The 23,075-nt window shown below is 44.4% G+C and overlaps 2 long non-coding RNA genes across 2 annotated transcripts; one reads left to right on the top strand and one right to left on the bottom strand.

The window, feature by feature from the left end:
* Positions 1 to 14,084: 14,084 nt before the first annotated feature.
* LOC139049655 (uncharacterized) lies at positions 14,085 to 19,510 on the top strand. The gene is made up of 2 exons (XR_011508475.1): positions 14,085 to 14,482; positions 14,544 to 19,510. It is a non-coding gene; the product is annotated as an uncharacterized lncRNA (long non-coding RNA).
* Positions 19,234 to 22,596, bottom strand: LOC139049654 (uncharacterized). The gene is made up of 3 exons (XR_011508474.1): positions 21,986 to 22,596; positions 21,007 to 21,145; positions 19,234 to 20,015 (listed from the first exon to the last, which is right to left on the bottom strand). It is a non-coding gene; the product is annotated as an uncharacterized lncRNA (long non-coding RNA).
* Between the last annotated feature and the right edge of the window lie 479 nt (positions 22,597 to 23,075).

Here is a 23,075-nt window from a genome sequence, read left to right as displayed (position 1 = left end):
GCCAGTCATAACCTGGAGCTGCTGTGTCAGCTTGGCGGTGGGTAGGAAGAGATCACCTGCACTGTCGTAACCTAGAACTGACGAGGATGCTTGGACTTCGTCTAGGGGCAGTGTGGTGGGTAATCGCGAGTGTGGTAGGCTCACGAAATCCAGAACCGATGAAGCGTGTATGGCGTTCGTTTGAATTATAGGGACACAGCAAGCCGAATCACCACGAGGACGGGTAGAAGACTGGATGACTTTATGGCAGGTTAATTTGTTATAGAAGGCGCCATTCTAATGGAGAGCAGCAGGCAACAGGACGACGCCGCTGCTGCTGATGGTGATGACATTAGTCTTTGCACATATCCATTCACGAGGGTTAGCGAACAATGAGGCAGATCTTTCATAAGTAAATGAAAAAATAAATAAATCTTATGAAAAAATATTAAATAAATCTTACATAATAAATGTAAATATGCGAAGCTCCGAACGCGATTTTTACAGCTGATCTTGACGTGACCGTAGTCCCAGCGGCCTAACCCAAGTTAGCCCACAATTGCGCGCATTTGTCTTCGGAAGGTGTATTACAGAATTATTTTATGATTTACCTCTGTAGACTCAGGAAAGCCGATTCGTGTCTCGTTTCTAAATTCTAAAGATGCTGTACTTAGGGGGTTCGGAGTCTTTAGTTATGCCGATTGCGAACAGGCGCTCTCCAATCCGAGATGTGTCCAGTAGTTCTTTTCACGTTTCAGTTAACGTGAGTCACCGAATAGCACAGAAGTGAGAATGGGCGCCTGAATATTAAGAAACAGCACTAACCCAACCAGCTGTACGTTTGAGTCAACGTGCCTTTTGTAAAAGCAAGCGGTCGAGGACGTGCTGCCACCTGACGTGGACTCGAAAAGGACGATGTCTCAACTCTGTTATGGCCTCTGCGATCGGAGATTGCCATGGCGCCACAACGTTGGATTCGCTTTCCGGCTTCCCTAGCAAGAACCGATGGTTCGTTTGGCCATCTTCATTGCCAAAAAGCTTCTAGTAGAGCGTCATTATGATCAAAAGGTCGAAATGATGCCAAGATTCGTTGTGTAACAGGTGTCTAATTAAGCACTTTACGACTTGGCGCCTGATACTGCCACTTTAGAAGCTTTAATTCGTGGTAAACTGCCACATTTACTTTTTTGCTAGCAGATGTTGCCCAGGAGGCGCTGCCATCTGACGTAAGTTTCAAAAAGTGTTCCGGCGTTAATTTCGCTTCTCTACTCCCGCCAGATATGAATGAATCTTGACTTGGCTCTCCCGGGAACAAACGGCTATTTCTAAAGCCATATAATTTTTCGATTTCGATTGGCTCTCTACCGCAGCTTGCGCAAGTAGTCTCTGCGATATGGCATTGTCATGGCGCCGCAACGTGAAAAATATGAAAATAATGTATGTTTCCTTTCGTTACAGAAAGGATGGGGGCATGGGGCAACCGCTAAAAGTTACTTTTACAAGGAGCTTGACGAGGCGACAGGCAAGCTCTTGACAACAACATACGGCATATCAAAGAAGTAATGTATATATAAAACAACTGTTCATGAGGAAAGAACAGACACAAAGCGTGTTTGCTAAGCACAGGAAAAGGCAGTCAACATAATCCAAAGACTTAAGTCACGTAGTGTATTTTTGTTTGCACAATATCAGACAAGATGAGACATTTTAACCAAAGCAAATACAACGTTCGAGGCACCTCAACAACTAATTATGATGGCAAAGAATCTGTAATGTTTTTCGATGACAGAAAGACATAACGTTTTTCGTGTAGCTGGGTGACGTCACCTCTTTTCTCCGAAAATTTGTTTAAAATGTTGCGGAGCGTGTAAGTTAGTGATTGCAAGTAGCAATTGCTCGCTGGTTTAGGAGTAATCCAAGTTTCCGGACAACGGATCCTGCCGGTGTAGTGCTGCCTTTTCTTTAGCACTAAGAAATCGAGACAGAATGTAGTATTGTATCTTTTAGCTATGGAGTTTCACTGCGCTATATGGTAGTTACATAGGTGATTAATTTTGCTTATTCGAATCCGATCAGACATCTCTTGCGTGTGAGAATTCAAAAGAAACTTTTTTTATAATCCTCAATGATTTCTTCTGTAAAATTAATAAACGAATTCAGTTTTTCTTTGTAGTCGTACGCTAAGCCAAGTAAGCATAATTACATTTAGCCAAGATTAGGGATTTATACAGCCAAAGCTTCTTGCGTTCAGGTAAGAGATATTTATTTCTATTTATTAACTGAATAATTTTGCACAGTTTCTTGTGTACTTCAGTCACGTGTTCATCATAATTTAGGGTACTAGAAAAGTGCACGCCTAGAACATTCACACGAACCACTACTTCGCTCGTATCTGATACAAGTTTAACGTGAGACAAAGTAAGTATTTTTTTTTTTTTGAGGTCGAAAGAGGATGGCTGTTGTGTTTTGATGGTTGGTAGGTAAAATTTTTTTGTTTTACCCAAGAATGAAAGTGAGGCAGAACACGTTCACAAACATCCTCAATCTTTTGCATTTCTTTGCCTGATATCAGCAGTGTTGTGTCATAAGCATAACAAATAATAGGCGTTTTACATCTTGAAATGACGCTGTACAGATGACTAATAGTTACACCAAACAGAAGCGGTCCTAGAACGCTTCCCTTAGGTACACCTGTCTTATAGCTTTGTAATTGAGAAGTAAATTTACCTACGGAGACGTATTGCTTTCTTTACTTTAAGTAGCAGCTTATGAAGCTAGAAGAGATTCTGTGAAAAGGTTTAGAAAATTAGATATAAATTCCTAGTGTTAAATCGATATTATAAATATTGTGTAAGATCAAATACTTTTGCGCAAATATAATAAAGTAGGTTATACATAATATATTATATATATAGTGTAAGATTAGTTCCTTTTGGGAGACACGACCACTTTCTAAGTGTAAGGCGAATGAGAAAGGAACTTGGCTGGGTCCCTTTGTATGATCGACGAAGCAGCTTACGCCCTAAGCAGTTTCATTTATAGTTCCATAATTATATGGTAATATGATCACCAGAAGGAACCGCATTAAATTTCCTCGTGTAAAGGCCAAGCACAGTAAGGCAGTACCTTTCCGGGACTGATCTCTTTGAATGCTCTCTTTTTCCTTGAGCTATTGTTGCTTAGAATTTACAACCTGCGGATGGGATGTACCGCGACAATGTTGATGTTGAATGAATGAATGTTTGTTGTTTAGTGGTGCAAGGACCAGGTATGGTCAAAGAGCGCCATGACAGTGTGAGTGATTTCGCGGTGGAATGATGAGTTTTGCGAACTTGATGTGAAGTGGCTGCACACGGGCCTAAAAAATTGTCGCTGTAAAGTGCGCAAAATCTACGTGCAATAAGATTATGGCGATGACTAATGACGAGTACTATGAGCCTTACACTGCAATGCGAAAAAATGATATGATATACAGACCATGTCAGGTGCAAAAATTGGCGACAGCACAACTGCCTCACCAGAGCTCTTGAAACACAAGGGCCTGGAGGCATGTTTTTTACAGTACGACTATCACAGCGGCATCCTCTGAAGAGAGGAAGCGCTACGAACGTATAGGGCCAATAACATGTAAGACCACATCTCTGAGGAAACCTAGGACTGTGTTTGTATTAAAAAGCGGTTCTGGACCGAGAAACATTACAGGATGAAGAGTACTGTGTTGCCGGTATGCTAAGGAAAAATGTATCTTTCTCCCAGATTCGGCTTCCCGACACTCCAGGAGGACGTGGAGGACGGTCAGCCACTCCCCGCATCTACCACAGGTTGGAGGGTCACTTCCGGTGAGTAGACTATTATGGGTGCCAAATGTGTGTCCTATTCTGAGACGATAATATAGCACATCTGTTCGGCGTGATTTTCTTGCAGAGGGCCAGAATCCTTACTATGGCTTTATCACGTGGAGCTTATTATTTCTTGCCGAGTCCCACATGCGTTGCCAGTGGTTTCGCAGTTTCTTTCGCAAGAAAGGCCTCAGATCTGTGACAGGGACATCAGCGGTAGGGTTAACAGCTTGTGATGCGATTGACGTGGCCATCTCGTCCGCCAGAACGTTACCCTCGATGCCCCTATGGCCAGGCACCCAGCATATTATGGTATTCTGGTTAGATATTTACGCTTTACACCAAGACGGAATAGAGTTTATTAAATACTGAATTTTGTGCGTATAGAGTGACATAAAGGGCTTCACGACGCTTAGGAAGTCTGTATGCATAGCTGCTTTTTGAAGTTTCGATTTTCCCATATTCTTCGCAGCCGACAATAGTGCGTAGGCCTCGGCGGTAAGGATGCTTGTTTCCGGATTTCGTACATCGGATGCCCAGAAGGAGGGACCGACGGCTGCATAAGACACCCCGGCATACGAATTCGATGCGTCTGTGTAGAACTCTGCCCAGGAGTGCTTGTGCTGGAGTTCCAGGAAATGCATTCGGATTTCGACCTCTTGTGCATGCTTTGTAACTTCTAGAAGGGATATGTCACAGTCTACCACCTGCCATTGCGAATGAGGTAACAACTTGGTTGGATGCATCAAGCGAAGCTCGAGGAGTGTGACATGCATTTCATCGTTAAGCTCCTTCACACGCAGCGAGAAAGGCTGCCTTACAGAGGGACGATTACGGAAAAGTCTAGCGCACATCACCTCGTTAATGGTATCAAAACATTGATGTTCATGATTACAGTGTATTCTTAGAAAATTTGTGAAGCTGATGTAAGTTCTCTGCAGATGGAGTGACCATTCATTTGATTTTGTAATAAGCTTTCAATAGGGCTTGTCCTGAAAGCGCCAGTGGCTATTCGGGTACCCAGATTGTGGACAGGATCTAGCATCTGTAGCGTGCTCGCAGCGGCAGAGTTATATCGGATGGCACCATAGTCCAATCGTGATCGAATTAGGCTTTTATGAACATTCATCAGACACTTCCTGTCGCTACCCCATGTTGTGTGAGATTGAATTTTAAGTAAGTTCATTGTCCTTAGACATCTTTCTTTAAGATATTTAATGTGTAGAATGAAAGTAAACCTGGTGTCAAGTATAATGCCTAGAAATATATGTTCTTTATTTAGATGTATTTGTTTACCGCACAGTTGAACACAAGGATCTGGAACCAGGCCTCTCTTTCTTGTAAAGAAGAACACAAGAACTTTTCTGGGGGTTGATTTTAAATCCGTTTTTATCTGCCCACTTGGACGCCTTGTTCAAGCTCTGCTGTACCTGTCTCTCGCATACTTCGAGGTTACAGGATTCGAAGTCGATTTGAATGTCGTCCACGTAGACGGAATAAAAAAAAACGGCAGGTGGTAATGAAGGACGAAGCGTGTTCATCTTCACGATAAAGAGCATGCAACTAAGCACGCCTCCCTGGGGTACATTAGATTCTTTAGTAAAAGGTCGCGACAATACGTTGGCGATTTTCACGCGGAAGATACGATTCAACAAATAGCTTTCAATTATGTTCAGCATATTTCCACAGATGCCCATTCCGACAAGTCTCGCAAGATCCCGTAACTCCACGTTGTGTCATACGCCTTCTCCATATCGAGGAATATCGATAAGAAAAACTGTTTACGTACAAATGCATCGCCGATATCTCTTTCAATGCGCACAAGATGATCATTTGTCGACAGCCCTCTCTGCAGCCACACTGATAGGGATCAAGTATATTGTCGAGTTCGAGGAAATGTGTGAGTCTACGATTAATATTTTTTTCAAATACCTTACAAAGGCAACTTGTGAGAGCTATCGGGGGATAACTTGCCGCCATGAAAGGGTCTTTCCCCTGCTTCAAAACAGGGACCACAATCGCTTCTTTCAATGTGTGTAGAAGGTATCCGACAGCCCAAATAGTGTTGAAAAGTGCGAGTAGAGTAACTTGTGTTTAAGTATGTAAGTTTCTGATCACGTCATACATGACTCTGTCATGTCCCGGTGTAGTGCTCTTGCATGAGATCAATGCAGCTTCCAACTCCGCAATACTGTATGGCCGGTTATACGCTTTGTCATGTCTCCATTTACGTATACGAATGGCATAAGTTCCTCTATTTCTTTTTATTTAAGGAAATATCGAGAATAATGGATTGAGCTCGACACACGCTCAAAGTGCTCCCCGAAAGAGTCTGCCTGGTATTGCAAGGTATTACCTTGGTCGTTCACCAGAGGCAACGGATGGATTTGTTGCCCTTTTATCTTTCTCATGCCTTTCCACCATTTTGCCTCCTGCGTGTATGAATTAATGCCGGAGAGGAACCTCACCCAGCTTTCTCTCTTTGCCGGACGTCGTGTCCGACTTCCCTGTGATTTAATTCGTTTAAACTGAATTAGATTTTCGGCATTAGGCGATCTGCACAATACGCCCCACGCCTTGTTCTGTCTCTTTCGCGCCTCTCTACAATCTTTATCCCACAAGGGAACACGTCTTGTAACTGAACCACCATTCGTCTGCGGGATAAACTTTTCGGCTGCAACAATAATAAAAGCGGTAAAATATGCAGCAACATCATAAATAGTAAAATCATTTATAAAATATCGTGGTAAATAAGATGATCCTTCAAAATGCTCCCAATCCGCCGATGCTGATTTCCATCGAGGAATATGCAGAGTTATCAGGTTTAAGGTAACGGCAAAGTGGTCACTTCCATACAATTCATTGATGACGGTTCATTCTAGGTGAGGCACAAGAAAACAAGAGCCAATTTCTAGATCTACCGCTGAATACGTGTTGTGTTGGACACTGTAATACGGGTCGGCTCCTTCATAATAAACAGGCAGGCAATAGAGGTCAGAAGAAAATCTTCAATCAATCTACCACTTGCGTCGCAACGCGCATCTCCCCACATCGTGTTGTGCACGAGCATTAAAATCATCCACGAGTATGTAGGGGTCAAGAAACAGATTAATTAGGTTATAGAAATCAGCTTTTTTTTCAAATGCTAGTTAGGGGGTATGTATATAGAACACACAGTCACCAGTTTGTTAAAAATGGATGCCCGAACTGACACCGGCTCAAGGGGCATCTGAAGGGCGATCTGTTGATGTTTGGTCCCCGCAATAATTCCTTAACGGCACTGCTGTTCATCCATGAATAAAAAACAAAGAATAACGTTCAAGTAAACCGTCACACTCGCATAAATTTCCATTCGTTGGCGTTTATTTCTAGGAGTCATTTTGACACCAATTGGTTACGGCGTCAAAGTCAGAGAGGTCTCCACTGATATCTTCTGCATATTTTTAGTTCTCCGTAGTTGAATAAATCATCAATGAGCAGACGAACGTTCAAGAATATTTACGTTATCAGAATATGGTCTCGAAACTCAAGACTAACTTTCCTGGCTTGAGTCGTCGGTAAACGAATCAAAATAGACGGATTGGTAAAAGTTCCCTCACCTTATAGCGGTGTTCCATTTTTTTTCAAATCAGAAACTGTTCGCAGATATTTGGAATATTGATTAACTTTAAATTTAAATAATGCACTCAATCGATAACGGTACAATTGGCGGACGCTGATGAAAACCATCGTAGCGAAATAAATTAGCGGTTGCTTCCTCCCAGCGCCAACTCAGCATTTTGCGGGTTAATTACGACCCCTGCGGATAATTAGTGAATACTGATTTATTTCCTATTTCCATGCGCAATACGGAGCACGTAGTAAGCACTCGCGTTTTCCTCGATCAGCTTAACTAGGCAACGACGTCGTATTTTTCGAAATGGCGCAGAATGCGTCAGATGTGCGTGGAAAGTTTAATTCGTGTCGGTTAATTACGGCTTTACACTAGCGCTATATTCTTACTTTACAGCGAAGCGGTCAGCTTCTAGTTGTTCGGAAGTCGTGGTGTCCGCGTCCTTCAGCAAAATACGTGGGCCGATCCTGGCTGCAGTGCAGGGCCGGGAGCAGTGGCTCGTACAATCGACCAAAAAAGTTTACGGACCAAGGGATCTTACACAAAGCTGAATATCCCCTCAGTCACAAAACACAGCCTGGTATTCAATTTTTAGCCTTTTGTGGCATATGCGAACAACATTGTGATGCACAATTTTACTGGCTGCTTTTAAAGGCTGCTCGTATATCTTGAATTTATTGGGATCCCGTGGTCCGTAAACTATTTTGGTCTACTGTGCCTCCGCAAGGCAGAGGCTTCAGGCAGTCTGGAAAGTGAAGCGACCAGTGCAAACATGCTTTGGAATCACGCATACAACATAAAGCACTACATAACGTTTCAATAAAGACAAGCACTAAACTATCATCTCAACCACATAACAGATGGTAAGGCGCACCTGATAACGATGCGAAGCGGTCCCCGCGTACGTTTTCTGGTAAAGATTACTGTTGCGGAAGCTGGCACAGCGACGGGAGCTTGCGACGTGAGGAGAGACGTCCCTAGACTTTCGTTTACGAAAGAACCAGCCTGGAAAGTTATTTGAATGTTGCTGCAGCATCGGTATGGGCGGCGGCGTGGTATCATAATTGCCATTACCACCAATATGACTCTAAGGCTATAAAACATTGCATCAGCAGTTGTTGTTGTGGTTTTCAACAGTTTCGCCGGACATCCACTTTCGCATGACGGGCGTAGCTTTTCAGTTTTTTCTTTTTAGGCGTCTTGGGAGAGTGAGACATGACAATGTTTAAAAGTGGAGGGAATGGCGTTGAAGCATGCAAACCTTCCGAAATGATATTCGGGGAAGGTTTTAAGCTGTGTAATAATATTACACGCAATTAAAAATTCTAATACAACTCTGCGCCACCAAAACAGCTTCGCTGGAAATTTTGCTGCTGTCTGCAAGGCCGCAAGGAAGCTGTGCGTCTTCTTTTTTTTTTCAAATAGTCAGGTTAGATAATGATAATATTTGCGCCGTATATTAAGATCAACTAGAGAAGAACAGGATGGTTGTAATGCACCTTCTTCCGCAGCGCTTTTGAAATTTTCCGCTGCACACAGCAGCACCATGCAATAAATTATTTAATCAAAACGTTATAGAATTCCAGAAGTAAGTATTTACTCATTTTTTTACCAATCAGACGCTCTTGTGATCACGACCCCTGCCTTCTCCCTTTCTTTTTCCTCTTGTTCGTTTCCAGGGTTCTTCGCAAATATATTCTGCCAATAAATGTGCTATTCCAACTCGAACTTAAATGGAACCTTAGCCCGGGGCTGGCTGTTATCGAAATACACTGTAAAATAATTTACACCTTAAAAAGTTAAAAAAGAAAGGTGTAAATGTGTCTATAACTCACATCCTTAGGGTGTCCGTCATATAGATAACACCCTAAGAGTGTGATTTATACACACATTTACACTCTTTTTCACTTTTTAGGGTGTAAATTATCTTACACTGTACATGGCAATTGGCAGACGTATTTTTTAGCAACCAATGCGCGGAATTGGTTGTGTTATGTTGAAATTTAATTACGAAGTTAAAACGCAGTGATTTCATCAAGCCTATTGTTTTTTTAGGCTGTGAACATATATTTATATAATCCATAAATATTGCGAAATTTCAAGAAAAATATATTGTAGTATACAACTCTGCGTTTCCGTAACTAATAATGACATTTAAATTCTGTGAACTCCACGTAATATCTATAAAATGCACAAAAATGATATGTCATACGCCACTCTCAAATATACCACTAAATTGTTAATATGACACCTGCAATACACTTTGAAACATTGTGACGAATTCACGTAAGTTGTAAATTCATACATTAAATTTGTCTGCATTAGATGTTGCAACGAACAAAGTTTATAGAACTTCGATAATTGCTTTTTTATGTTGAGTCGCGTATTTTAAACTTCGTACTTTATTTTTTTTTTCAACATCATACCATTTCTGACAATTGTTAAAACTTGCATGTGCTAAATGAACATTCTGTTTGCTGCGATGATTGTGATTGAACCACGTCTCTTAAATGCAAGAAATTTTATTGAAATCGCGTCAGCGGATTTCTCATAAAAGTATTCTTACTCTTTACATGTATTTGAGTCGCTGGCATGGGCGATAGACGCCAGGTTAAAGCTTGATTTTGAACCAAGCATCACGCAGCTTCTATGGGAAACCGATGAAGCAGAACGCTGAGGTATACGCAAGCGCGCGGCCACAGCGGTGAAAGAATAAACGAGAAACGCATTCAAGAGGAACAAAATAATTTTTCGACGAAAGCTACGCGGGAGGGGTTATCTCGACCAGACATCTCATCCGCAACGCCGACTAGTTGTCTGGCCAGATGTCTGGCAAAATAGGCGAGTCATTGTCAAGCAAGCAAGTCGCTGGCCGTCTTCGAGATAAGGCTGATCCATAGGCGCGCTCGTTTCCAAGTGCCGAGATGAAGCGGCGGCCTTAGGGCGGGTGCAGTTTCCTTTATTGTGAGTTCTTTAATTGTGCGTCGTGGTGTACGTCACGGCGGGAATTTCGAATGTAAAAGGCCGCGACGCCTGGTCGGACTCGCAGCAGGCACAAAGACTCCGGCCGAAAGCAGCTATCACTTGCAGTACTTTAGCACATGAACAGCAGGTTGCAATTATCCCTCAAGAGAAAAGTTTATAACAGCTGTGTCTTACCAGTACTCACGTACGGGGCAGAAACCTGGAGGCTTGCGAAAAGGATTCTACTTAAATTGAGGATGACGCAACGGGCTATGGAAAGAAGAATGATAGGTGTAACGTTAAGGGATAAGAAAAGAGCAGATTGGGTGACGGGACAAACGCGACTTAATGATATCTTAGTAGAAATCAAGAAAAAGAAATGGGCATGGGCAGGACACGTAATGAGGAGGGAAGATAACCGGTGGTCATTAAGAGTTACGGAATGGATTCCAAGGGAAGGGAAGCGTAGCAGAGGGCAGCAGAAAGTTAGGTGGGCGGATGAAATCAAGAAGTTTGCAGGAACAAGATGGCCACAATTGGTACATGACCGGGGTAGTTGGAGAAGCATGGAAGAGGCCTTTGCCCTGCAGTGGGCGTAGCCAGGCTGATGATGATGATGATGATGATGAGGGCCAGGAGTGCTGCTTGACCTCTTCGGAGCTGTGTCATTCTTTGGCGGCGAAGCAATGTCGTTTTGCTGCAACCAGCCATCCTTAATGGCCTGGCCAAGCATGACGCTCACCCAATGCGCTTGTATCGCGAACGCAAAGGATGGCGTTGTCTTGAAATCCGCGAAACGGCGGTAGTTCCAGGAAACCCGGCTGCTATAAGGCGCAGAGCCTCATCTCAACCAGGCTGCCGACCCAGCTGCCAAAGGAATCGCGCTTCTTTCGCCAAAGGGACGCGTGGACGGCGCTTTCAGGCAGGACGGGTCCAAGACCGTGGGGCCGACGCTCCTTGTCTGTGTCAGGTCGAAGTATACGGCGCAACCGCTGACGGTTACGAAGGCAATCTTCATAACATTCATTTGTTATGTGAGTTTCGTGATTGCTTGTAAAAGACCACCGTACAGTCCTGCGCTGGAGTCGCCGAGAAGGTTTCGACGCCGTCCTCGGACGGTGTGACGGGTAGTTATGACGATGGCATCGCAGCGGACTCCATAACCGATGAAGCCTGTGCGGCGTTGTTTCGCAGGAGGGGCCCGTCACGCCGAAGAAACAGCAGAATGCATTTCGAAGGCTCGAACGCGTCGATACAGGTTAATTCGTTTAGGCTCATTGTAATGGAGAGAAGCGGACAAGAGGCCGACGCTGCTGCTGCTGCTGCTGATGATGATGATCATGCTGCTGCTGCTGATGATGATGAGCGTAAACTCTGGCACCTACCTGCTCACGGGGATTGGACAATATTCGGGCAGATTCGATATGTGTTCTAGTTGAATAATTGAAAGATTTGATGATGGTGATGATCCTCTGTATTAATGGCACATACCCGCAGCGGGGGTTCGGCCAATAATTGGGCGGTTTGGAGATAATGGATGAAAAAATTTCGAAAAAAAAATACTAGTGGAAAATATATTCTGCTCGGCGTTCAAAGTGGCACAGTCATGCTAAAGCGAATCGAAAGAAATGGCTATATAATTATTATAATTGATTTTTTTATGAAGGCTGTTAAGAATGGCGAGCTGCAAGGCAAGATTGCCACCCAATTACGACAAGGGGGCAAGACGCGCATTCCGCACTCTCCGTCGCTACAGCTAGGAGGCGTTCGAAGAAGCGGGCATTGTGCTCAAAAACCGCTTCCATCTACCAGCCCCATCACCATTGTGACGGAACGAGCTCGTTGGACGAACAATGGTGCCGGAATTCCCCAACGCGGACCTGATCTGACACGCATGGACAAGCTGCCGCGGGAAAGCCGTATTTTGGTGCTTCTCATGCCTTGTCCGTGACTCAAGACAACGAGCTACCCACGATTGGCACCGATACTTCCCGGAACGGCACCCCTCCAACGCCGGCGTCAGGCTTCGGAATGTGTGTGCCTTTGTGTACGTAAACTAATCTGCGGAGCAGCGGCGAGTTGGTGATGAGTAAACGAACAGTCGCCGCCTCGTATGGCCGGCGGACTGAGTGTATAAAAACTGCTGTTGTGCGAATGCTGGACACACTTCTCTTGAGCAGTCATGTTAGACTGAGTCACTTCTCTCATGCAGTCATGTTGGACTGATACTCTTTTTCTCAAGCAGTCATGTTAGACTGATATAATTTCTGTAAATAAACCCATTTTCCTCGTTCTCGATGAGAAGGAGTTCTTCACTTCATCAACGACCTCAGCGTAAATAAGTTGGACGACGGCATGGGCCAGCTACCTTCGAATTCATGTCGTACTCCAATCTTGGCAAAGGACCACGAGCGATGGGATTGAGCCCCCAATCCTGACAAGGCCCAGCCGATTGGAATCAAAAATAAAGTTTGGTGCTCCGAACGCCTTCACTTCCTCTTATCCGCAGTCCTTGTGGCTGAGCCCAAGTGCGACTCTTTGTCTTCGTGATATACTTAACGGAATTATTTCGTGAAGTCGCTCCGTTGACTGAGGAAAGCCGCCTCCTGTCTCGTTTCTAATTTCTAAAATGTTGCGCTAGGCGGCTTGGGAGGCCTCGTTTTGTCAGGGGTGTTAAATCATGCTGTTTACGATAAGGCGCCTCCTACTTCGTGATGTTGCCACTAGTTATTTTAACGTTGCAGTTAACGCGCCTTTCTTAAAAGTTATTTTAGACGTGCTCCCACATATTGCGAGCTGTCAGGCTGAAGTTGTTCCGTGCACTGGCTCTGGCTAAATCAATGCTAAACTTGCTGTATTAGGTGCAGGGGCAGTGGCGTATGGTGGCTGAGAAGGCTGTGTACTAACAAAGAAAATATATATTTTTTTTTTGGGGGGGGGGCAGTGGTGGGACCCACCTGCTACATTTTACACAAATTCTAAGCGAATAAATAGAAAATGCCGAGCTCCGAACGCTCCTCTTGCTCCTTATCTTCACGCGACCGCAGTCCGAGCGCCCCTATACAAGTGCGCGTATTTGTCTTCATTAAATGCATTACAGCATTATTTTATGATTTACCAGTGTTGACGCAGGGAAGCCGGTTCCTGTCTCATTTTTAATTTATAAAGGTGTTGCACTTGGCATTGCTGTAAAACACGTTGTTCGGCCAGTTGGTTCATAGCTTTAAAAAGATGCAGCGACACAGAGACAGGACAGGACGCGCCTTGTACAGTGATTGTTGCTTCTTCATTGTTGTGGTGCCTCTGTAGGCGCTTAATATTCTGAAAGTTTTGATTGTACTTGGCATTTGGAAGGCTTCGTTTTGTCAGAAGTGTTAAATTATGGCGATTGTGACCAGGCGCTCTCCAATAGGCGATGCATCCAGGGGCCGTATTCTGTAACGGTTCCTTTGGGAACCGGTTCCTTTTGGCTGTTACGTCTGGATTACGTAACTCGGAGAAAGAGTGGAACGGGGCGGCGTGAGGGGAACCAATCAACGAGCGGCGGTCTGCTGGAAGATCACGTCATCATTTTTGTTTGTACTTGGGGGACTGTATAGCAATTAAAGGATGTTACTGGTTTGATAAAAAAACATTGGTTTCTACAGAACACTTGCAAATATATTTTCAGTAATAAATGTGAGCTTGCGGCGCAGACCGCTACTGGGAGTTGTAAGTTTATTTCTGTTGTTTTCTTATTTAGTCGCTAGGTGGTGTGCCATACGCTATGCAAACAAGTTGCCTCGCTTTGTTTACGTTTTGGACTTGCCAGTTTGCGCGCCGCGGATCCAAAACGATGTCCTCGCAGAAGGTTAGGCTGCTGGGTCCTCATGTTTCAGCGAGGCAACGCGATATACTCGTGTCATTTGTTGAAGAGCACCCCTACCTTGCGAAGGCGTCGTGTGTGCTGGGTCAACAGCTGACGGCGGCGCGCAAGGAGGAGCTCTCGCAGCAAGTGATTGCCTTGCTGCCCGGCAGTGAAAACTGCAGCCCAATGGCGCGGCGTGTGGAAGAAAGACGTGTATAACGTCCGCCGTGATGCAGCCAGGTAAGCACACTCGTTGACGGAGCTTTTGCGCACCATATTCTAACAAACGTGTTAATCACAGAGGAACCGGAGGAGGCAGCCTGCCCGGACCGCGAGGGCGGGCGAGCGCCATCGGAGTCTGCCCGCCGTTCTTTGAGCCCGACGAAGAGGTGAACATCAGGCGCATGGGTTTCAATAGGTCAACGCCAAGTCGACGTGCTGTCGCGATTCGCTCAGTCACCGCCGTTATGGCTGATGTGTGGTCGCGCGCTAGTGTTGCCGCTCAGAAGATGGCCCGAGCTTGAGCGGAAATCGTCAAGCTATTTACTATCGCTTGCGTCAAGTAAGGTCGACATTTTTGTTTAATACCTTTCATCAGTATTTCAGTCTACTCATTCAAATATTAGGGGGGTTAATAGAGTTGATTTTCCGGTCGGAGCCGGCGAAATGTCTGAGGTTGTATTTAGTGTGACGAGCATCGAGGGATTATTACAGAGTTTGAAACGAACAAAAGTGTGTGGTCCGGATGATATCCCTACATCATTCCTTATAAATTGCTCGGGCATCTTTGTACTTCTGTCGCTTATTTCAAAATTTCTTAAAATAACAGCGTTGTTCCTGGTGATTGGAAACTAGCGCGAGTGGTGCCAATTCATAAGAGTGGACAGAGGAACAGAGTTGAGAATTACGGACCAGTATCCTTAACTAGCATTTTATGTATGTAAGGTTATGGCACATGTGTATACCTGCATCATGTCTCATCTTGATAACAATAACCTTCTTCATCCTAGTCAGCATGGGTTTCGGCAGGGTTTTTCGTGTACGACACAATTGGTTGCATTCACTCATGAGCTAGTCTCAGCAGTCGACAAGAAACAAATTGTTGATTGTATATTTCTGTATTTCAAAAAAGCTTTTGACGTCGTTACGCATAGTCTACTGATCGCTAAACTTTGACTTTACAAATTGGTTGAGAAGGTTATCGCATGTATTGCCGAGTATCTTCGCTCAAGACAGATGTCTGTGGCTCTCAACGGATGTTCCTCTGAATACGTACCTGTGACTTCTGGGGTTCCCCAGAAGTCACATTCATGGCACCACTTCAGGCATTACATCATCATTTACAGCATGGTTTCCAAAAAGGATTTTCTTGCGAAACCTAACTACTAGAATTCACGTCAGACTTACGCTTTCATATGAACAGTAATAAACAAATTGACTGCATCTTTTTGGATTTCTCGAAAGCATTCGATCGTGTAGCCCATAGTCACCCGATATCAAAGCTCTCAGCAATTAAACTCAACTCACTAACCCTATCATGGATTCGCAGTTTTCTTACTAATCGCAAACAGTTCACTGTTGTTGCTAACTTTTCCTCTGGCCTCTTTGACGTCGCCTCTGGTGTACCTCAAGGCAGTTTACTTGGGCCTCTTCTCTTTTTAATTTACATTAACGACTTGCCGAACAATATATCATCTTCTGTACGGTTGTTATTTCACAGATTTGTTCACACAGTTGGCCTAACCTTATCAAACCTGAAAGAAGCATCCTCGACGTCACAACGACTGAACAATCAGTTCAGCTACACCCGAATTTATGGCAACACACAACGCTTTTAATTTTTCAACTTTGCCCCGTGCGGTCCGTTTATGGAACGCACTACCAGATACCATTGCATGCCAATCTAAACACACTGCATTTCGCAATCTGCTAAGCAATCAATATGCCGTTTCAATCGTCTAAACACGTCATGTCTTTTGTAATTTACTTGCATTTTTTTCTACAAGTTAAAGAATTTCAGCGCTCCCAATTTTTTTACAATACTTACTACTGTATAACATGTAAAAACGTTTACAATGTTATTATGCTATTATGTTGTTGTTTACCATTTATTGTTACTGCTCTACATATTGTATTTGCTAATGTATTAATTTTCCATGTTCTGTGTGCACTCCTTTCATTATGCTGATGTTTATTTCTTTCCCAATTCAATACTAATATGTTACCGTATTTCCCCCTTACACTATGCCTTCTCGAAGGCCTGTAAGGTACACGTAAATAAATAAATCAATATTTAGAATGTTTGCAGATGACTGTATATAAGGTCATCAACAGCGAATCTGACCAACAAGCACTACAATATGATTTGGATTTGATTGCCACATGGTGTGAAAAATGGAAAATGTCACTGAATGAGCAAAAGAGTGTCCACGTCACCTTTACCGGGAAGCGCTCATATGACAGCAATCGTAACACTATAAATAATGCTACTCTTGAACAAGTGTCAGAATATAAATACTTAGGTGTATTTTTTTCTGCTGATCTAAGGTGGAACAGACACGTTACTCATGTTAGGAACAAGGCTGTCGGAGCATTAGGTTTCTTGAAACGTATCTTTAGTAGCTTGCCACAGAAACTTAGGGAGCAACTGTATTTCACACATGTGCGCAGTACACTAGAGTATGCGTGTGTTTGCTGGGATCCATATACTACAGAACTTTTAGATAAACGAGAAAAAGTGCAGAACAGGGCAGTTCGGTTTGTCCTTGGCAATTATGACAGGATGCTTAGCATGACAGAAAGCAAAAAGACATTAAATTGGCATCTTCTCGAACACCGTCGCCGAAACCTCAGATTAAAATTTCTTCATAACATATACCACTCTAATGCGGGGATAGCCAGGTAATTGTATTTTCAGCCGCCCACATGTTTCTCAAAGGCGAGATCACAAATTAAAAATATGTGAGATTCCTTTTGACGCTCTATTGCATGAATTATGAGAAGTCATTTTTTCAGCTTTCATATTGATTGAATGAGCAAACACGACTGTAATAATAAAGATAAAGCTTTGTGCCAAATATGGCACACCATGAAGATGGCTGAGCGCTCTTGCAGCCATGGGCGGAAAACAAACCTTCACGGACGGTGGTCTTTTTAGTGCGATGTGGGGAATGAAATGAAACAGTTGTTTGCTGCGTTCAGGCACAGATGAATGTTGCACTTCCTCTATCTTACCAACGACTTGTTTGTGCAAGGTGGCCGCTTACATCTTTGTTTCTTCTCGTCAAATTCTGGCCAGTGGCCGACTTGGTCAGATCGGTCGTCTTTGGGTGGCATTGCGGCCGCTGGTCCCTGTGCTTTTTTGACTTGAACCTGGAATTCGATGTCCTGACTAGAAGTCCTTCCTGGTCGCTAGTTGGGTAGGCACTTGTTATGCGAGGTAAGGCATTCTGCAATTTCTGCTTTTAAATGAGCCAGCGGTAGTACTTGTCTCCTCCTAAGCCGCTCCTGCACCCTCCTGTACAAGACCCATGCTGTTACTACCGATAAGTCTAGCATAGGCGTAAAAATTCGAAAGTGCCATTTCTTCGACCTCTGATATGTATGCAGTAAAGTCCAAACAGTGAGTGCAGCAGGTCAACACCACCCATGTGCCTGTTATGGACCTTTACTACGCTGGGGCAATCAATTTCGCGAAACACCTTGGCGGAGGTAAACCAGCGCTTAGTCTTTTGGACTGGATCTCTCCCAACAAAGCTCGGCAGAAATGTCACCGCGCGGTTATCGTATCAACGCACACACGGTAACTCCACGTCATGTATCGCGTTTGTGAGTGCCTCTGAAGCACCACGTCCTTTACATTTCAGTTCCTTTTCGCTTTTCAGGCGGCTGTTTGGTAGACAATTCGCCCTTACCGTACCGATCGTCAAAATTCCATCTTGTGATAGAGTGACCTGCAACTTCGGGCTATTGAACAGATGGCAGCACGTTACCATATTTTGTATTTCAAGTTCATACTGTGCCAATATGGCACACACCGATTTCGGTTTCTCTGCTGTAGTTGCAGGCAAAATTGAGAAAACTAGTAACTGCCTTGAATTGACGAGACCAAAAAATATGCCAAAATAATTTTTCTATGCTTCTGCGGTCGAAATTTTCAGAGAAAAAAAAACAAACAATTGCTCGTGTTTGCCCCCTCCAAGTTTCACGTTGCATCCCAAAATCTACTTCACCTCTGTTTTGCGTATCGCTCAAGAGATGGCAGCACTTGCTCATAATAAGTGCGCATAACTATGAGATTTACTCTGATGGTATCACATTCTCAACTGGGAATCTCACACAAGCGAAAAAGAATGGTAACTGGTATGTGCCAAATATGGGACGCCATGCAATAGAAGGTTAAAAGCGACGCTTTCCGCTACTCTTTCTATGTTCGTACTATAAGAGATTGAAATACTCTACCACCTGACACTGTCTGTATTTGTTCAAATGATGATTTCTTCCATGCTTTATGAATGTAATTTTGAGTGTTCATTTATATGAGTTGTACCCTCCCTGCTGTAATGCCTGAATGGCGAAGCAGGTACCCAGTGAATAAAATAAAGAAATGTTTCATTGTCATGATTTTGTTTATATTGTGTTATAGCGTAGTTGCACCTTGTTAAGCAGCAATTACGAGCATTATGTGAAATCATGCGTGCAAGAAATGCAATGTTGAAGCAACTCTTGAGTTTAAACAAAGCAGTAGTAAGCATGAGTGTCTGCTATGTAAAGAAATCCTGCTCCAAAAAGTGCTTGGCATGTCTCGTTTGTTGCTATACGTTTCAATATGTGCTATACAGATTGCTTTGAACGACATTTCAGTTGCTGTGCAACTTGTGCTGTGCTTGTGTGTCACACATGAACAGACACCTTCAGCTTTGGAACAATGCATACTGCACAGTAAAATAGGCATCGCAAAGCAATATTCAACTATGCAAGATTGGTTGCCATTCACCTTGGAAATAACCTTTATTTAAAGAAAATTCCCTGGCAAGACAATATTCAAAAGCACAGTGAACAAAGCAAAGGAGTAACATAATGGCACATGGCTATTTGTCACTGCATGTGTATCTGTCATGCTCAACATAGACAAATCATGTGCTTTTCACTACCGCAGTATGCAGCATACTACGATTAGCCACATGTGAGCACACGCAATGTGTTATGTTGAAGTGCACGGCCTATTTACTTCATGAAAAGAAAAATAAAACATGTTCCACCAGCACATGTCTCCGCCTCATTTGCCAGCGAATGCGCCGGCGCACACTTTGCAGGTAGGCAATGCGCAAATTTCTGGGCAGCCGAAACACACCAACTATGGATTCGCGCACCGCAAGGCCTCATTGAAACAAAGCTCGAGAAGGCTGTACAGGGTGCGCCTGCGGTGGCACCTGTACTTGAAGCGGCACTTGTGCCTGGGCTGGCCGCTGTGCGCTGTCGTCATGTGCACCGTCATCATCTGGGTCGTCTGGCAGAGGCACGCCTGCTGCAAGGCAGAGGTTATGCAGCGCTGCACAAGCTGCAACAATAGTGGCTGCTTTCTGAGGCGAGTAGTGGAGCACCCGATACATCTGCAGGCATCGGAAGCGGCTCTTGACGACTCCTATGTACCGCTCAACGGCATTTCGCATTGATGCGTGTGCCTCATTATAGCGCCCCTCTGCCGTGAGGCGATTTGGGTGGCCAGGCACAGGAGTCATGATCCATGGCGCTAGCCGGTACCCAGAGTCCCCTGTAAAGTGTTGCATGTTAGTGAACGAAATGGATACATTAAGGCGCAATGCAAGAACACAGTCTACGCCAGGGCCCTTTTACAACAGGAGCGGGTCTTGGATTTATTGTTGCAATATCTATCAAACAATGACCTTCCCGGAAAGTTGTAAAGAAAGTTCAACTCATTTTAAAGAAAAGCCCTATTTCACCTGTTGTCTTGGCTGCAAATCTCTATCTGAGGTTAAGTTGGACATGTAATATTTATTTCATACTCGTGGTTTTCTGCTCCGTTCATCCCATTTGCCCCTCCCTAAATGTACATCTTCTACTAAAACTTATTAGCTCTTCTCTCTTCAGAAGTCTTATTTTATGAAACACTTTTAAGGTCTACTCTCGAATATGCTGCCAGTATCTGGGATCCTTGCTCTACCTTTCGTACCTCTTCTCATGAAGGTACCCAAAATCGAGCTACCCGTTTGATCCTTTCTAAACACTCCAGCACCACATGTCGCTGCAACTAAAAAAATCACACACATTGCGACACAAAGCAAAATAGCGCAACTTGCACCATTCTACAATATATACTACACCGATCACTAACGTCGATGCCGAAAGTTTCACGCACACGCTTATTCCTTTGTTCCAAGGACAGGGACCAGGTCCCCGAGTCCATTGTCACCAACCCTTTTCCACCATACTTGTAAACTGCCATTTCGACGTGTTCTGTAGAATTCCACCCCTGCCTGTAGCGCTCCACTTGGCATTCAGTGTATTGAAATTAATAAATAAACAGCATAACATGTCAGCTGTTGTATACATGCTGGTACAAATATCTGCCTTTTAAGAGAGACTTGTTTCTCTCGATAGTCGCTGCAGGTTCATTAGGTACCGCTGCATTCACAACACATTTCTAGCAAATCACGCTTTCTTAAAGTTTGCTAGGATGCAAAACTATTTGACTGTGTATGTTTTACATGTGGAAGAAGCACTGCTTCTTCAGGTGCACTTACCAAGCAAGACTTCTCCATGAAGTAACAGGCCACGAGTGAGGCGGCGGCGAAATGTAGAATGCCTCCAGACGAATGAATCGTGGCACGATCCCGGAAACCGTGGGTCAATTTCCAGGATATTCAGCTTCGCGTCGCACACCTCATAAGGGAAAGCAAAGAGAAGGTGTCAGTGCCCCTGCAACAAATATGTGGCACAACCTTTTGCTTACAACACTACTCGCCAAACAGTTACTGTTCAGTCAGTGAACACAATTACAGAAAAGGAGATATCAATATACGCACTAGGCAGTTGAACTAATGATCAGCATGATAACAGTGTCATCTTAACCTACAAATGCAATGTTGGCATGTGTTCACATGCTCATGTATGGCGTGCGGTAACAACACAATGCGCAAAATAATTCTTTTGGTTTCTTCCGTCCATATTGTATAAGATTCTGCTAAAGAGTGAACCTATGTTTTTTTTTTTTTCAGACAAAGTGCCTATTACAAGCGAAAGAACGCGGAAACAGCATGTGCCGTATTGACAGCTAGAGCAAATGGGTGTCCACACATTCTCATTCTCCCTCACACCATTTTCATTGATGGGATGCTCCTTTTCGCGTTTACAGTCTGTTGGCCACAATGCTTTAGTTTTACGTCGAATAAGAATCACAAGGGCTCGTCTTCTGTTAGGATCGCTCGCAGACGAAGACTCCCTTCACTGCTACGGCGTCTATTCCGGTTTAAGTCGCGCGTAATGTGTTTACATTGTAGCATCGAAAAGGTTATTCAACTGTGATTGGAGAGCACTGAAAAAGTGCGGCCGTGTTCTATGCAAAGATCAAAGTCGTCATTACACATACAACACAAACGCTACTTTCTCTAATAGGAACGCAAGTATTGCCGGCAATTGATGAAAAATAACGAAACGAAGTTTTTTACAACGTGCACTCGCGCAAATACATATCGAAAATATTTGTCAATGAACAATACTCACGACCATGCAGTTGAGGGTGTAATACCCTTTACGGCTCCAGTACGATTCCGTTTCGCCGGGGCCGAGCTTCTTAGGGCGAACGATGGCTATCAGACTCCCGTCCACACATCCTAGAACTCCTGGAATTTTTCCACGGCTAAGAAAGCCTTCCTTGACGGCGGCTTTCTGTTGCGCCGTGGATGGGAATCTAACCCATCCTTTTTCCTTGCCCGCAACCGTAATGGCCTTGGCGACAGCTGTAATGATCCGGCTGACCGAAGGCTACGACAGTGCAATCGCTTCTTCATTCCCGACGCACTGTTGAAAGCTCCCGGTGGCAAAAAACCGCAGCGCGCACAGCACTTTCATCGTAGTGTCGACACCACGCAATCTTTGAGGTCCGAGATGTCCTTCCAGCTCATCGCAAAGACGTCGCACTATGTCTTTGGAGAGACTAAAATGCCTTCGAAACTCTTCTTCGGCCATGCCGAACGCGTCGCGTCGTTGCCTCTCGTCGCGTCGTTGTCTTTCGGCACTCGCCAGCAGCACAACCAAGGGAGCCGCCATTGCCGTCTCTGTCTCGTCTCGTCTAGGTGCCGGCTCGTCAGCTGGCGCGAGATTAGCCGGCAGCCGCGGTTGCCCTAGCAACCCTCGACATCATTCTCGCCTCCGCGCGCGACTCTCAAACGAACCACTTCTCCGCGGTTCCGCTCCTAGCAGGGAACCGGTTCCTTTCCAGAAGATTGGCAACCTGTGTGACGTCATCAAAATTTGTCGTCCCGCCCACCAGGGATGACGACATCGAAGCGCCGACCAATGGCAACAGCCGAAAGGAACCGGTTCCCAAAGGAACCGCTACAGAATACGGCCCCAGTAGTTCTTTTCACGTTTCAGTTAGCGGGAACCAACCAATACGCGAGAATACCCACCATAAAAATAAGAAGGAGCACTAACCCAACCACCTACACGATTGAGTTTACGCGCCTATTCTAGGAAAAAAAAAAGCGGTCCAGGACGTGCTGCCACCTCACTTCCACTCGAAGAGACGATGTCCTGACTCTCTTATGGCCTCTGAGATGTAACGTTGCCATCCATGGCGCCACAACGTTGG

The sequence above is a fragment of the Dermacentor albipictus genome, chromosome 9 (assembly GCF_038994185.2).
Source record: "Dermacentor albipictus isolate Rhodes 1998 colony chromosome 9, USDA_Dalb.pri_finalv2, whole genome shotgun sequence".
Taxonomy (NCBI): Eukaryota; Metazoa; Arthropoda; class Arachnida; order Ixodida; family Ixodidae; genus Dermacentor; species Dermacentor albipictus.
The sequence above is the reverse complement of the archived record's forward strand: the minus strand, read 5'-3'. Positions and strand labels throughout refer to the sequence as shown.